This window comes from Crocodylus porosus, unplaced genomic scaffold, assembly GCF_001723895.1.
Source record: "Crocodylus porosus isolate Cpor-Errol unplaced genomic scaffold, CroPor_comp1, whole genome shotgun sequence".
Lineage (NCBI taxonomy): Eukaryota > Metazoa > Chordata > Crocodylia > Crocodylidae > Crocodylus > Crocodylus porosus.
Genome location: NW_017728906.1, coordinates 101,241,366 through 101,254,700, shown reverse-complemented (window position 1 = coordinate 101,254,700; position 13,335 = coordinate 101,241,366). Strand labels below are relative to the sequence as shown.

Sequence of the window (13,335 nt, the reverse complement as noted above, 5' to 3'; positions counted from 1 at the left end):
CTAAGCATGGTTCTTAAGCACAGTAAGCAATGTTGTGCTATACTTACTCCATTAACATTTTGTCCTGAAACTAATGATAGGCATATTCTATATACTTTCTCTGCTGATCATGGATAAACCTATTATTTCAATAGTCTGTGAGGCTGCAGAGATTTGTATAGTAAGTCCAGGAACCTTGGCTTTTATGCAGTACTGATTTTCCATCAAGCAATGAAATATGGTGGCCAGGTAATGAAATGGTTATGTTAGTTAAGGATAGTAGAAAGGTACAAAGTGGTCCCACTGAGTTCAGGGGCTTGAGGCCTACTTGAAATAGTTATGAGCACTTTCAGCTTTCATTTACACTGGTACCGTTCCACTGATGTCAACTTCATTGACTTAATCCAGAATTGGCTCTTAGATTCACACCTAATTAACATCTAATTTACAGTCTTCTACATTTTACCCTTAAATTGGCACTCAAGAGTCTAATAAAGTGTATTTTTATGTTGAAAAGTCAGAAAAGAGAAGTGTATCAATAAAAGCAACTAAAAGAAGGGAGTCTGAATGTGTAAATTAAAATGTGCCACCTCTGTACTTTAACTTACACTTGCCTCAAATAATCAGCATGCATCTTAAACCAGCTTGCTTTCCCTCATACTCACATGTGGGTGAGCAGTTCTAAGGGATTCTGAGACCAACAGGGGCTAAGTGATTACAAGGATGTTAATTATGCCCCTCTTCATATCATCTTTTTTACTCCTATATTTTGCTTTATATAATGCAGTGCTCTTTGTGTAGAGTGAAAGGATTTTCTGGTTTGGTTTTTTGGGTTTTGGGATTTTTTTTTTTGTTGCTTTTTCCAGTATGCTACTGTACTACATATTGGTACATATATTGAGCCAGACAAATGTGTACATGTTGTGTCTTATTGTGTGTGCCTTGTACTGTCCCTTTAAGACCAAACCCCTCATGTTCAGCACTGCAGGTTCTGTTGCTTTGTAGCAGTTTTGCAGTTCTGGGGACTCCATTTTATCTGCCATGAGGAGCCAGAGACTTTCTTGGCTCCTCTTCCTCCACAGGACTGGACGGGGTGAAGTCAGAGGCAGAGCAGGGATAAGATATGTATACATATACTGATGCAGTTATTAAGATCCACCCTGGATATGATTTCAGAGAGTTATAATAATAAATAACTGTTAGTTCAACACAGGATTGTCCAAAGTGTTGTTGTTGAATTCAAAACATTTCATCTGGTGACGATGATGGGATTTTTTTCTGAGAAGACACCCCTAGATTGTGGGACAACGTTCTGAGACCAGGCTGTGTTTGTGATCAGAGAGAAGTAATTTTTCTTTTTCTTCTTTTCTCTCTGTTACAGCTGAGGTTAGTTAAGACGGCTACACTGGGGCATGTAGAAGAATTTGATGTGAGCCAGCTGGCGTCTTGGGCCTCTTATGCAGAGAGGCTATCCTATTACCTGGAAGCCAACAAAGTGGAAAACCCAGCACAGAAGTGTGCAGTCCTCCTGACTGTCTGTGGTGCCAAAATATTTGCTATTGTCTGTTCCATCACAGCACCTGCCTTACCAAACACTAAATCAGGCTTATCCAACATACGGCCCGCGGGCCGCCATATGGCCCGTCAAGGTATTTTCTGTGGCCCATGGTGCTGCGATGGGAAATGAAAGTAAACACGTTTTACTTTTGTTTCCACCCCTTGTCCCTCCCCCAGCCCCATAGCAGCTTCCTAATGGCTGGTGAAGGGCTGGGGAAGGGACAAGGTTCCCACACGCACCGTGTCAGCTTGACGTTGCTGATGCGGTGCATGTGGGAAGAGGAGTAGCTGTGTGCCGCTCAGGACAGGATGAGCCCAGTCAAAGCAGCAGGGTCTCAGCTGCACTTCCCCTACCTGCACTGGTCAGTCCTGAGCAGCACATGGCTCTGCCACCGCCTCTGCTGGTTGGTGCTGACCCGGGTGCATCTGACCCATCTGGAGCAGCACGCAGCTGAAGCTGGATTCCCACATGCTGCTGGGGATGGGAGGAGCCCAGCCAGGTTGGCACTGGCCAGCAGAAGTGGTGGCAGAGCCATGTGTTGCTCGGGACAGGACAAGCCCGCCAGAGCAGCAGGGGCTAAGCTGCATTTTCCTCCTGCCTGCGCCCATCAGTCCCGAGTGGCACACGGCTCCATTGCTGCTTCTGCTGGCCGGTGCCGACCCGGCCAGGCCCTCCCATCCCCAGTATCATGTGGGAATTTGGCTTCAGCTGTGTGCTGCTCCAGATGGGACAGACCCACCCAGGTCAGCACCAGCCAGCAGAAGTGGTGAATCTGTGCGATGCTCAGGACTGACCAGCGCAGATAGGGGCAAAGTGCAGCTGAGCCCCTGCTGCTTTGGCTGGGCTCATCCTGAGGTTCATTTCATGTTTGTAAAATGCTTGGAGAGCCCCACGTAGTTGCACTGCATAGAAATGCAAAATATATTTTGACTTATTTGGTTGGCACCTTGAGCTGAGATTTTCAAAGCTGAGTTAAAAGGCCAACTCCCATTAAAATGAATGGGATTTAGGGGGCTCCAAATCTTTTATGACAACTTTGTGACATGCCTATCTACCCCTTTTGCAAATCTCAGCCATAGTTCAGAAGCTCAGCCAAAGAATATAAGAGCTTCTGAACATGAGAGCATAAAAAGTGCCATGCTTGGTCAGCCCCATGGTCCATCTAGCTCAGTATCCTGTCCTGAACAGTGGCAGAGGTGGATGCTATATATAGAGAGTTTTGAACTGGTTAGACCCCTTCCATTGTCACTTCCTGGAATTTCACTGGTGTCAAAGGTCACTTCCTGATGTGATACCACTTCCTGTGAGGTCTTTGAATATAGCTCGCTGGCTCACTGGATGATACAAAGTTTGTGATCTGGCCCTACATTCAAAAAGGTTGGACACACCTGCACTAAGTCTTATGCTGAACTAATTGCCCTGATAAAGGCACATTTTTGCCCAAGGCCATCTGTTACCCTGCAGAGATTTCATTTTTTTAAAGGGGTCCAAAAGGCCAATGAAGGCATAGCAGATTACCTGGCTGAGGTCTGTTGCCTTGCCAGATTTTGTGAGTTTGGTGATCCCCTGGATGGCATGCTTCACAACTTATCTGTGACATTCAAGATGAAGAAATCCAAATTTGACTTTGGCTACTGAACAAGAAAAAGCTTTGGCACCTGAAGCAGCATCCTATAACATGAGAAAAATTCACTAGGCATTCTCCAGTAATGTCCACTTACTCCAAAAAGTTCAAGAACCAGATCACCACCAGAAAATTCAGCAGATTATACTCTCACCAAAAGCACCACATAAACCAATTAATCGACAGACATGTGTGAGTTTAGCAGCCAACATAGATGAAGAGAGTGCAGGTTTAGGAATGCAGAGTATCATGCCTGTAAAAAGAAGGGCCACATAGAGAGGGTTTGCCACTTGAAGGCCAGTTCTGGAAGACAAAAAGACTGTGGCAAATGCATTCACTCCCAAACCACTCATAGATTAGAGTCCTTCCCAGAACATGAGGTACAATAACTATGAGATACAATAAGTATGTTTGATTAAAAATGGTGTTGTTGAAACTCAAGGTTATGAGATGATTGAAACAGTAGTAATAAATGAAAAAAAATGCAAACTGAAAGTGGACTCAGGTTTGGGAATATCTCTCATAGATGAAAATACATTCTTCCAGTTGTTTTGGCACCTTCTCCCCAAGTTATTGAAACCTGAGTGTCACCTGCCTGACTACAATGGATAGAGTGTGGAAACTTTGGGTAGCTGCAGTGTAAATGTCCGATATGGATCTATTAGACAGTGTCTACCCCTCATTGTCACTAAAGGTTCCCAAAAATGTCTTCTGGGGAGAAATTGGTTCGCACCATTGGGAATCAGTCTTCAAGACATACATAGTCTCTGCACAGAAAGTCTGGAAAGGCTTGCAAGGGAGTTTCCCCAGGGATTCTTTGAGGAATTAGGAACTTACTCTGGTCCACCTGTGATGTTCCAAATGGATCCTATGATAGTCTCTATATCCTTATGAAGGCTCGGAATGTACCTTTTGCACTGTGGCCAAAATTGATGCAGAATTAGATCGGCTTATCATGCAGGAGGTCCTCAAGCCATTCATACATACAAGCTGAGCCACACTAATTGTTCCTGTTTTAAAACCTAATGGCAGTGTTCGCATCTCTAGGGATTACAAGTGCACTGTTAATAAAGCACTTAAGCAGGATCTGCAATTAACCACTTCTGTCTGTTCTTGCAGGAGGGAAGGTTTTTGTCAAACTTGACTTTGCTCAAGCCTATCAGCAATTGATAATGGGTGACAAGGCTGCTGAGGCCCAAACAATAATTATACATCGGGGAGGTTCCATGTCAAGTGCCTCCAGTTTGGAATTTCTGTGGCACCAGGAATTTTCCAGTGGTTCATGGAAAAAATGCTAGCAGGAATTCCCGGGGTTGTTCCATACTTTGATGATGTGTTGATCATGGGGCCATCTAGAGATAAACTCACTCAGAGACTCAAAGAAGTTTTACAGAGATTCAATAAAGCAGTTATCAGAGTAAAAAGAGAGACATGTCAACTGGTAATTTCCAGTATCAAATTTCTGGGATATCAAATTGATGCTTCTGGCATTCACCCAATTGAAGACAAGGTAAAAGCAATATATGATGCCCCTATGCCAAAATGCAGACAGGATCTTCAAGCATTCTTAGGATTTCTCAATTTTTATGACATCTTGAGAGACAAAGCCACCATAGCAGAGCCCCTTCATTGCTTATTGGATAAAGGAGCTCAGTGGAAGTGGACTTGCCAGCACAACGAAGCCTTCCAGGGCATCAAGAAGTTGCTAACATCAGACTCTGTCTTTGTTCACTATGATGAGAGGAAGCCACTGTTCGTTACTTGTGACGCTTCACCATTTGGTGTAGGCACTGTCTTCAGTCACACATTGGGATGTACCCATTTCTGTTTACTCTAGAACAATGACTTCAACTGAGAGGAACTATCACACTGATAAAGAAGCATTGGCAATCATTGCAGGAGTTAAAAAAAATCACAATTACATTTATGGCCGCAAATTCAAAATCTGAATAGGCCACAAACCCCTTCTTGGAATTTTTACTATGGAAAAAACAACTCCTCCTATTTTGTTTCCCCATATGCAATGCTGGAGCATCATGCTAAACTCATATGACTATGCACTTACGTACAAACCTGGGAAAACGATTGCAAATGCTGATGCATTGAGCCGCCTACCACTACAAATACCTGATTGTGCTACTCCTTCATCAACGGAAGTCCTCATGTTGGAATCCATGCCAGAAGCCCCTCTTCAGGCTAATAAGATAGCAAGGATGATTTCAAAAGACCTTACCCTTGCCTGTGTCCTCAACTGGGTGTGGAGGGGCTGGTTTGCAGATAGATCGGCTGAGGAATTCAGGCCATTTTCATCACATCAGCATGAGTTGTCTGCCCACAAGGGTTGCCTCTTGTGGGGAAATTGTGTCATAATTCCAGAAGCAGGATGCCAAAACAGACTGACAACACTGCATGCAGCACACCCAGGCAATGTGAGGATGAAAGCGCTGGCTAGAAGTCATGTATGGTGGCCAGGTATAGACAAGGACATAGAAAGAGTTGTGAGGGAGAGCAGCACTTGTCAAGCAACCCATCATAATTGCCAAAGGCACCGGTATTCCCTTGGGAAATGACAAAGAATCCCTGGTCATGCATCCACATTGATTTTGCTGGCCTTTTTCAAGGTAAGAACTTCTTAATTATTGCTGATTCATACTCCACATGTCTTGAAGTGATTACTGTCTCAACTCGTACATCAACTGCCACTGTAAAAACTCTCTGTCAGCTGTTTGCAATGCATGGGGTGCCTGACACTATTGTTTCTGATAATGGCAGTGCATACACCTGAGCAGAGTTCCAAGACTTTGCCAGCCACAACCTCATTCAAACTGTTCCCTTGCAGGCCACAGGCCAATGGGCAAGTTGAGCGAATGGTGCAGACTACAAAAGATGCACTGAAAAGGATCATTGTAGGAGACTGGCCTACCAGACTGACCAGATTTCTGTTTGCCCAATATGTAATTCCTTGCCCTATAACAGGGTCCAGCCCACCAGAGCTTCTCATTGGTCATCATCTCAAGACATGCCTTAACCGTGTTAACCCAGACCTTGTGAGAGACATGCAATTTCAGAAAGATAAGGAGTTTGGACTTTGCATTGACATCTGGTACCTTATGTCTTTTTGTTCCACAAGAGACTGTGTTTGCTCAGAACTATGGGACAGGTCCACAGTGGGTTCAATCTAAAATTTTAAGTGTCACAGGACCCATATCATATATGGTCCAGGCTGACAACAGACAAGTTTGGATACGTCATGTGGACTAGCTGTGTGGGTGCTCTCCTCCTGATAACCCTACACATGAGCAATATCCAAGCACCAATCCACCACTGACAGACATGGATTCACTGGAGAAGTGCCTACTTGTTTCCACCAATGCAAATCCTTTGCCATCACCATCAGAAGGAAGCATCACTATTGAGTCTCCAGATAGGCTGACAGGGCCATCATCCACTGAACCCCTCACTGAGTCTGGTTCTATGGAAAGACCACAGTGGAAGTGGAGTCCTCCCAAATGTTTGGCTGACTATTCTGTCTAGGGAAGGGGTGTTGTTTCTTGTGTTTTCCTTGTACTGTCCCTTTAAGACTAAAGCCCTCCTGTTCAGCACTGGGGTTCACTTTACTTTGTGGCAGTTTTGCAGTACTGGGGACTCCATGTTCTTTGCCATGAGAAGCCAGAGGCATTCTTGGTTCCTCTCTCTCCACAGAACTGGACTGGGTCAAGTCAGAGGCAGGTATAAGATGTGTATACGTATACTGATGCAATTGTTAAGATCTACCCCTGGATATGATTCCAGACAGCTATAATAATAAATAACTGCTAGGTTATTTACACAGCAGTATCCAGAGTGTTGTTGCTGAACTCACAACATATCAGTACTTCACCCCTGTTAAATCCATCAGTAGCCATCTGCATGCTATACAGGTTGTATACTCATTCAGCAGCCTGGAAAATCCATTAGAATATACCACAAAAGAAAGTTGTTAGGTATAACCTTTGGTTTTAAAATAGCCAAAAACTGCTTTACAAATACCTGGGATTATATCAGGAGGAATGGAGTTCCTGAATTCTGCAACTGACCTCTGTGTACTAGACTCTGGGGCCATGAAAAGGTTGGACTGAAACAGTGCTGGAGGTCTTTGCTGTTTTTATCTGGAGTGAGTAGAACATATGACTTTGTTTTTAAGAAAATGTCAATTCTGTGCTATGCTGCTAGCTACTATCACATATCACCAAAGTGACTTTTAGACCAATACCTTACATAGTTATGTTCTGGGAAGAGCAGCTCCTTACAAGATGCTGAGATGCTTAATGATTGAGGCAATATTTCCTCAACTGACAGGAGGCTTACACATCATCATTTTTAATGCACAGCTGTAAAACAGAGAATCTTTTGTAACAGAACACATGGTGTGACTGTGTGTGTGTGTGTGTGTGTGTGTGTGTGTGTGTGTGGTTAGCAGAAACACTTTCTCTCTTATTTTTTACACCCAGGATGAGAAGTGAAGCGTGAGATAATAAAAGCTAGAAATAGCTGAATTGGAAATGCTGAGGTCTGATTTAGGTCAAGAATCAAAATTAATCACTTCAAAGTTCTACCGTTCAGCTGTGTCTAAACTTTTGATTCAGACTTGGTCAAGTTATGGCTTGCTTTGATAAATGTGTAATATTTTAGGACACTAAGTGATGGTGATATTGTTATTATTTACTGTGTGTTGCCTCACAAGTAACATGGCACTTCAAAAAAAGAGTGCCAAGTGCTTGCCCTGAAGACTATGCAGTCTACTGAGAATTATTACAAAAGAAAAGGTAAGAGCAGTAATGTGACAGGCCATTTGATATGTCCTCTTCTGTCATTCCAGAGACTATTTTTAGAGCTAGTAAGAGAAGGATATCTAAAGTTATCAAATAGAAAGGAACTGTGACTAGTGAACCTTAAGACAAGGGTGGGCAAAATATGGCCCACTAGCTGGATTCAGTCCACCAAGGGATTTTATCTGGCCCAAAACAGATCCCTCAGCTCTACTTGGCTCTGGCATGGTGGGGGGCAAACTAGGCCATGTCACATGCAGCCAGTCCCATCAGCCCTGGGCATACAGCAGGGCTGGGGTGGTATGGTAGCTGGACTTGCTTCGCGGCAGCCTTCCCCCACAAAGTGCTGGATCCTTCCAGCTGCAGATGCAAGTCTCCTCTCCCACCACTGGACCTCGTCCAGCTGCCCTGGCACTGTGGCCCATCTACCTTGCACACATTGCTGGAGGTGCTGGATGGAGTGGGTAGACAGTGCTGGAGGTGCTGGATGGAGTGGGATCAGGGCATGTTTGACTGGGAAGATGGGATGGGGCTGTGGGTAGGTGAGTGGGTGAGTGAAGAGCATCATGCAAGAGCAGGATGGGTAGGTGGGGCCAGGACTGGGCTCAAGATTGTAGGGTGGTGACAGTATGTCATTGGGGCCTGGGGCAGAGCCATGATCCTCTCGCCTTACATCCTTCCAATGCATGCTGGTTCTGTGGGCAGGGAAGTGCCTGCCTGTCCCGCAGGTGGGAATTCACAGGCCCTGCCCACACTCACAGACCCCATACACCTTGTCCACACTCAGATGCCTCCCCCTGCCCACCTGCAGCCCCATCTCATTTACCTGGCCAAGCGTGCCCTGACCTCACGAGTCCTGGACTGGTCTCCATGGAGACCGTGGGATCGCTGGACAGTGACAGAGTGATGCTGGACCCAGGGCGCATGGCCTGCTCCATGCATGCTCCTATCTGTGGAACTGGAGCCCATCAAGGGGAGCAGATCACAGCTCTACCATGGGCTCTGGCCCCTCACTGTCACTACCCAGAGATCCTGATCTCAGCCCCAGCCTCACCTGTCTGTCCCACTCATGGATAACATTCCCCGCCTGCCCTGGCCACATTCACCCTCCTGGCCGAGCATGAGGCTGAGCCACTTAGGGACTTTTGATAAGCTGTTTTGCGGGGTGGGAGGGTGGGGGGAGGCACTAACCCAGTCTCCAATGACTCACCAAAACTCCCTAAATGGCCCTCCAGCCCAAACAATTGCCCACCCCTGCCCCAGCTTCCTCACTTGATTTTATTCACCAATTTGTTCATTATTGAAAAGAACAACATTAAAACCCAATTCTCAGAGCTACTAAGAAATTATATTTCATCATGGATTCTGCTGTCTCTTGTAGCATGAAGTTATTCAGGCAGAATGATTTTGTTTTTAACAAAAAGTAGAAAAAGTGACAGAAAATAACACCATTTATTTTCCCTTACTGATGTATCTCAAAGTACTTTACAAAAGAAGGTGTATCATTTTATTCCTCTTTTTGCACATAAGGATGTTCTTAGGTATGACTGTAAACTGAATCCTATTTGAAGGCCTGGTGGCAATGTGGTGGGGCTACTTGTAGGGGGGTAGCTTCTATAAAATACCCCAATGTTGCAAGCTCCAGAATAAGGAAAGTATAGGATGCCTCAAAACCCTATGTCCACCTGCCTTGTGGCTACTCCTTGGTTGGAGAAAGGATAAAGGACATCACCCTGATAGAAATTCACCCTCACTGAAGCACTGGGCAATCAACAGCAGTCCACATCTATTGCTCTCTGGGACCACTGAGACACTGAACATCTGGATTCAGTTTGGCCTTTGGATTCTGTCTCAATGGTCTAATGAGGGATAGTAGGTCTTGGGCAGTCTCCATTCCTCCATACTTTTGCCTAGGCATATTCATTGAAGGCCTGGTTGTGATGGTCACAGGACTCCATTACAAGTGGATTCATCAAGTACTTGACCTTGATCTTATACATGCACTATGATCCAGAGGGCCGACAGTTGCCTGTGCTACACACACACGAGGAAACTGAGGCATGAGGGGAAAAATAATTTGCCCAAAGTCACCCAACCAGGTATTTGAACACAGCTCAGCTGCTCTCTCGTCTAGTACTTGATCTATTAGGCCAAGTATATATCTATCTCTATCTCTATTTAGGCCAGCAATGGCAATGCTAGGGGAAAAATTAAAAAAAAGAAGGTCTGAATGAGAAATTCAGAATTCACCATTGGATGTTCTTCTCAGGCTACATTAATTTGCAGGCATTGAAAAGGTTATAAATCACTGGTGTATTTAGCACAGATATAAATGAAGATGGAGTGCTTGGATAACATTAAATCATGGTAAATATTAGGAAAAAATGTCCAGACCAGTGAGATATATTTGCTTCTGGAAAACACTGCAAAGGAAAAGAAGTTAGATAGAGGTGTGGATGAAAGAGGAGGTAGAACATTGCTGTACATTTATTCATACAGAATGTTGTGTTGTTGCTTTTGATGAGTGACTCATTTCACATCAATTTCTGGAAATCACTTGAGGTTGTGACAAAAAATAAAAATAAATGGTTTCATATCCTTTCAAAGCTGGCACAATCAAAATATGTAAATGACAAGATGCCTATTATCTTTGTTGCTAATTGCCTTTGACTCATACCATAAATTGGAAGCATGAGACTGTGTTTACCTTCCACAATTTTATTTTACTATGTGATGTCGTATTGATGTTCAGCTCCAAGGAAGAATCTCATCAGTAGCTTTCCTTAACTTAAAAAAAGACTTTTTGTGATTGTTTTTCCCACAAAGCTCAGAGAATAACTAAACTACAAGGATATGGAGATAGGACATTGACATAAGAGTGAAGATATTTGAGCATTTGAATTTACATTTTTAAAGCAGTGAGGAACAGGTTAATTGCATGATACCTATGAACCTCAGCAAGGAATATATTATGTACTCCTGAAAATTAGTGTTTCTTTTTTTTCTGTGAATACGTATATAAATAAGACTTGCATAACTCTTAGCTATAGATATTTTAGTCTTTTCTATGGCTGTTTTCTTTCAGGCAAACAGATTACATTTTTGCCTCTGCCAATTTTTATTAAGTGAGGAAAATACAACAAAAAGGAGAAAATAATCCCATTTTATTAACAACTAACTCGGTAAATCTTATTAGTAGTCATAAACACAATGGCCATATGACCTAATCTTATAAGCAGGGATCCTGGTTTTCTCTGATAAAAAAATCCCCAATTTTTAGATTTAAAAAGTAGCCCAAATCCCACATTTTTCTGTAATAGTGGTATTTAATTTTCATTATGGTAAGATGTGGATTTTGAGTTACATTTTTTAATCCAAATTTTCCTTTTTTAATTAAAGAAAACCAGGATCCCTGCTTATGAGATACAGAATCCCTGATAAAAGCTACTAAGGGCCAGACCATATTCCATCTATTAGGTACATGAGTAGAATTCTATTCCATAACACTCAAGTTCCTGAAAAAAATCCATCTACATTTGCAGGGTACCATTAATTTAACCCTAAGAACAATAAAAAGCATCAAGTAGGAGAAGTACGCACTCACATTCTTTACTAATATATTTTCAAGAAGGAAGATGATTCCAATTAATGCATAAATTCAATAGCTGGATTTGGCCTGAGTGTTGACAACTCCCATTCATCACACTGGTGTCAAAGGACAGGGGGAACCAAATTCAAGAAAGTACTAATCAAGTGTATTTTAAGCACTAAAGTCCAAGTGAATGCTCCACAGTCATCTGAGAATCAATAGGCAACTGATTGTTTTTGTCAGTAAAGTTTCCTAGTTATATAAAGTTCTGTTACAGAACATGCCCACATTTTTTTCCCATTGTGGGTCATAATCTTGGTGCCTACCACATACCTAAATCGGAATGAGGCTTCACAAACATGGTTTTCTGTCCCTGCGGACCTGGTCTGGTAGACATGCTCACACCACATTAAGTACACACACTCTGGGCACATCTATATGAGATGCTAACTGCACAGAAGCCAAAGAATTCTGTGCAGTAGTGTGTCACAGCACACATGGTGCTAATATGCTACAGCACAGTATTATTAAGCTACTGCACAGTAGCCTTACATAAAAGGCATTTGCCAGTGATATTGTGCAGTAACTTTGGTTACTGTGCATTTATTTAGTACTTGATTATACAGATTAAAATTCTATTATAGTTCTTTCTGTTTTGAATTCAGTCACTTTGGGTTTGCATTAGAATATCTTTCTTCAGGATAAGATATAGATAGTATTTGGTTGGGTTTTATGATATATTGTGAAATTATGTATCCTACATCCTGAAGTTTTTAATGTATTTGCTCTGCCTAGCTCATGTTGTGACTCAAGGGCATGCCCACACAAGTGTGGATGTTTGGTTTCCGGGGGACAACCAGAAGAGGGACATCTTGTGCCACTGCTAGTCATCCCTGGGAATACTAGTGCCATGCACCTTCTGGCATGTGCCAGGTTACCTTAGGTGGGATAAGGGAGGCTGGGCCAGCACTGGGATCCTGGGGGCCTCCTAGGGCTGCAACAGTGTTAATCCTACCATTCAGAACTTAGCTGGCAGCCAGAGCATGGGTCTGGCTGCCAGGCTCAAATTTTGAGTGGCATGCACTGCCCCTGCATATGCTGCTTCGCTTTTTTGGGGGTGCATCTTTTTTTACCCCTGGATAGCCAGGTGTCATCCCCACCCTTCACTGGTCCCTTGCAGTGTAGAGAAGAGCTAAATGTGCAGACATGTCTGTGGCATCACATATTACATGGCTTCACTTATCTGGACATTGCCAAGAAGCTTTTGAATTCTTTCAAACAGATTTTAGCCTATTGGTGATCAGGCTTTTACTATCTGTGTTCTTGATAAAATGCTATTGTGCAATGGCATTTAAAAATGGTATTTTGAAGTGGTTAGAAGAAATGAAACAGTTTAAATACTGTTTCAGCATTTCAGTATTTAGAAATGGACACTAGCCTTTTTTCTCTAGATCATAACTGAAATCTTGCTAAGTTAGTTTACTTATTTTTACAGACATACTGAAACCACAGTTATGACTGCAGTTTAAGTTGAGGTATCCAAGCTATCTTAAAATTCGTAAGCTTGGTTAATACAGCTCGTTAATATGGCCATTGGTTAACATGGCCATTATACCATAAAACTCATTCAGGACTGTTTATCCCACTTTATAGCATACCCTTAGATAGTATGATAATTGGGTTAAGAGTGATTTATTTGTTCAGTGTTTATTCAAACCCATAGCATAGTGGGGTCCTGTTCTGTAAATAGGATCTGAGGTGCTATTGCAAAATAAAT

General features: G+C 43.0%; 1 pseudogene; it reads left to right on the top strand.

Moving 5' to 3' along the window:
- Positions 1-210: 210 nt before the first annotated feature.
- Positions 211-5,731, top strand: LOC109305484 (annotated as a pseudogene).
- Positions 5,732-13,335: the final 7,604 nt, after the last annotated feature.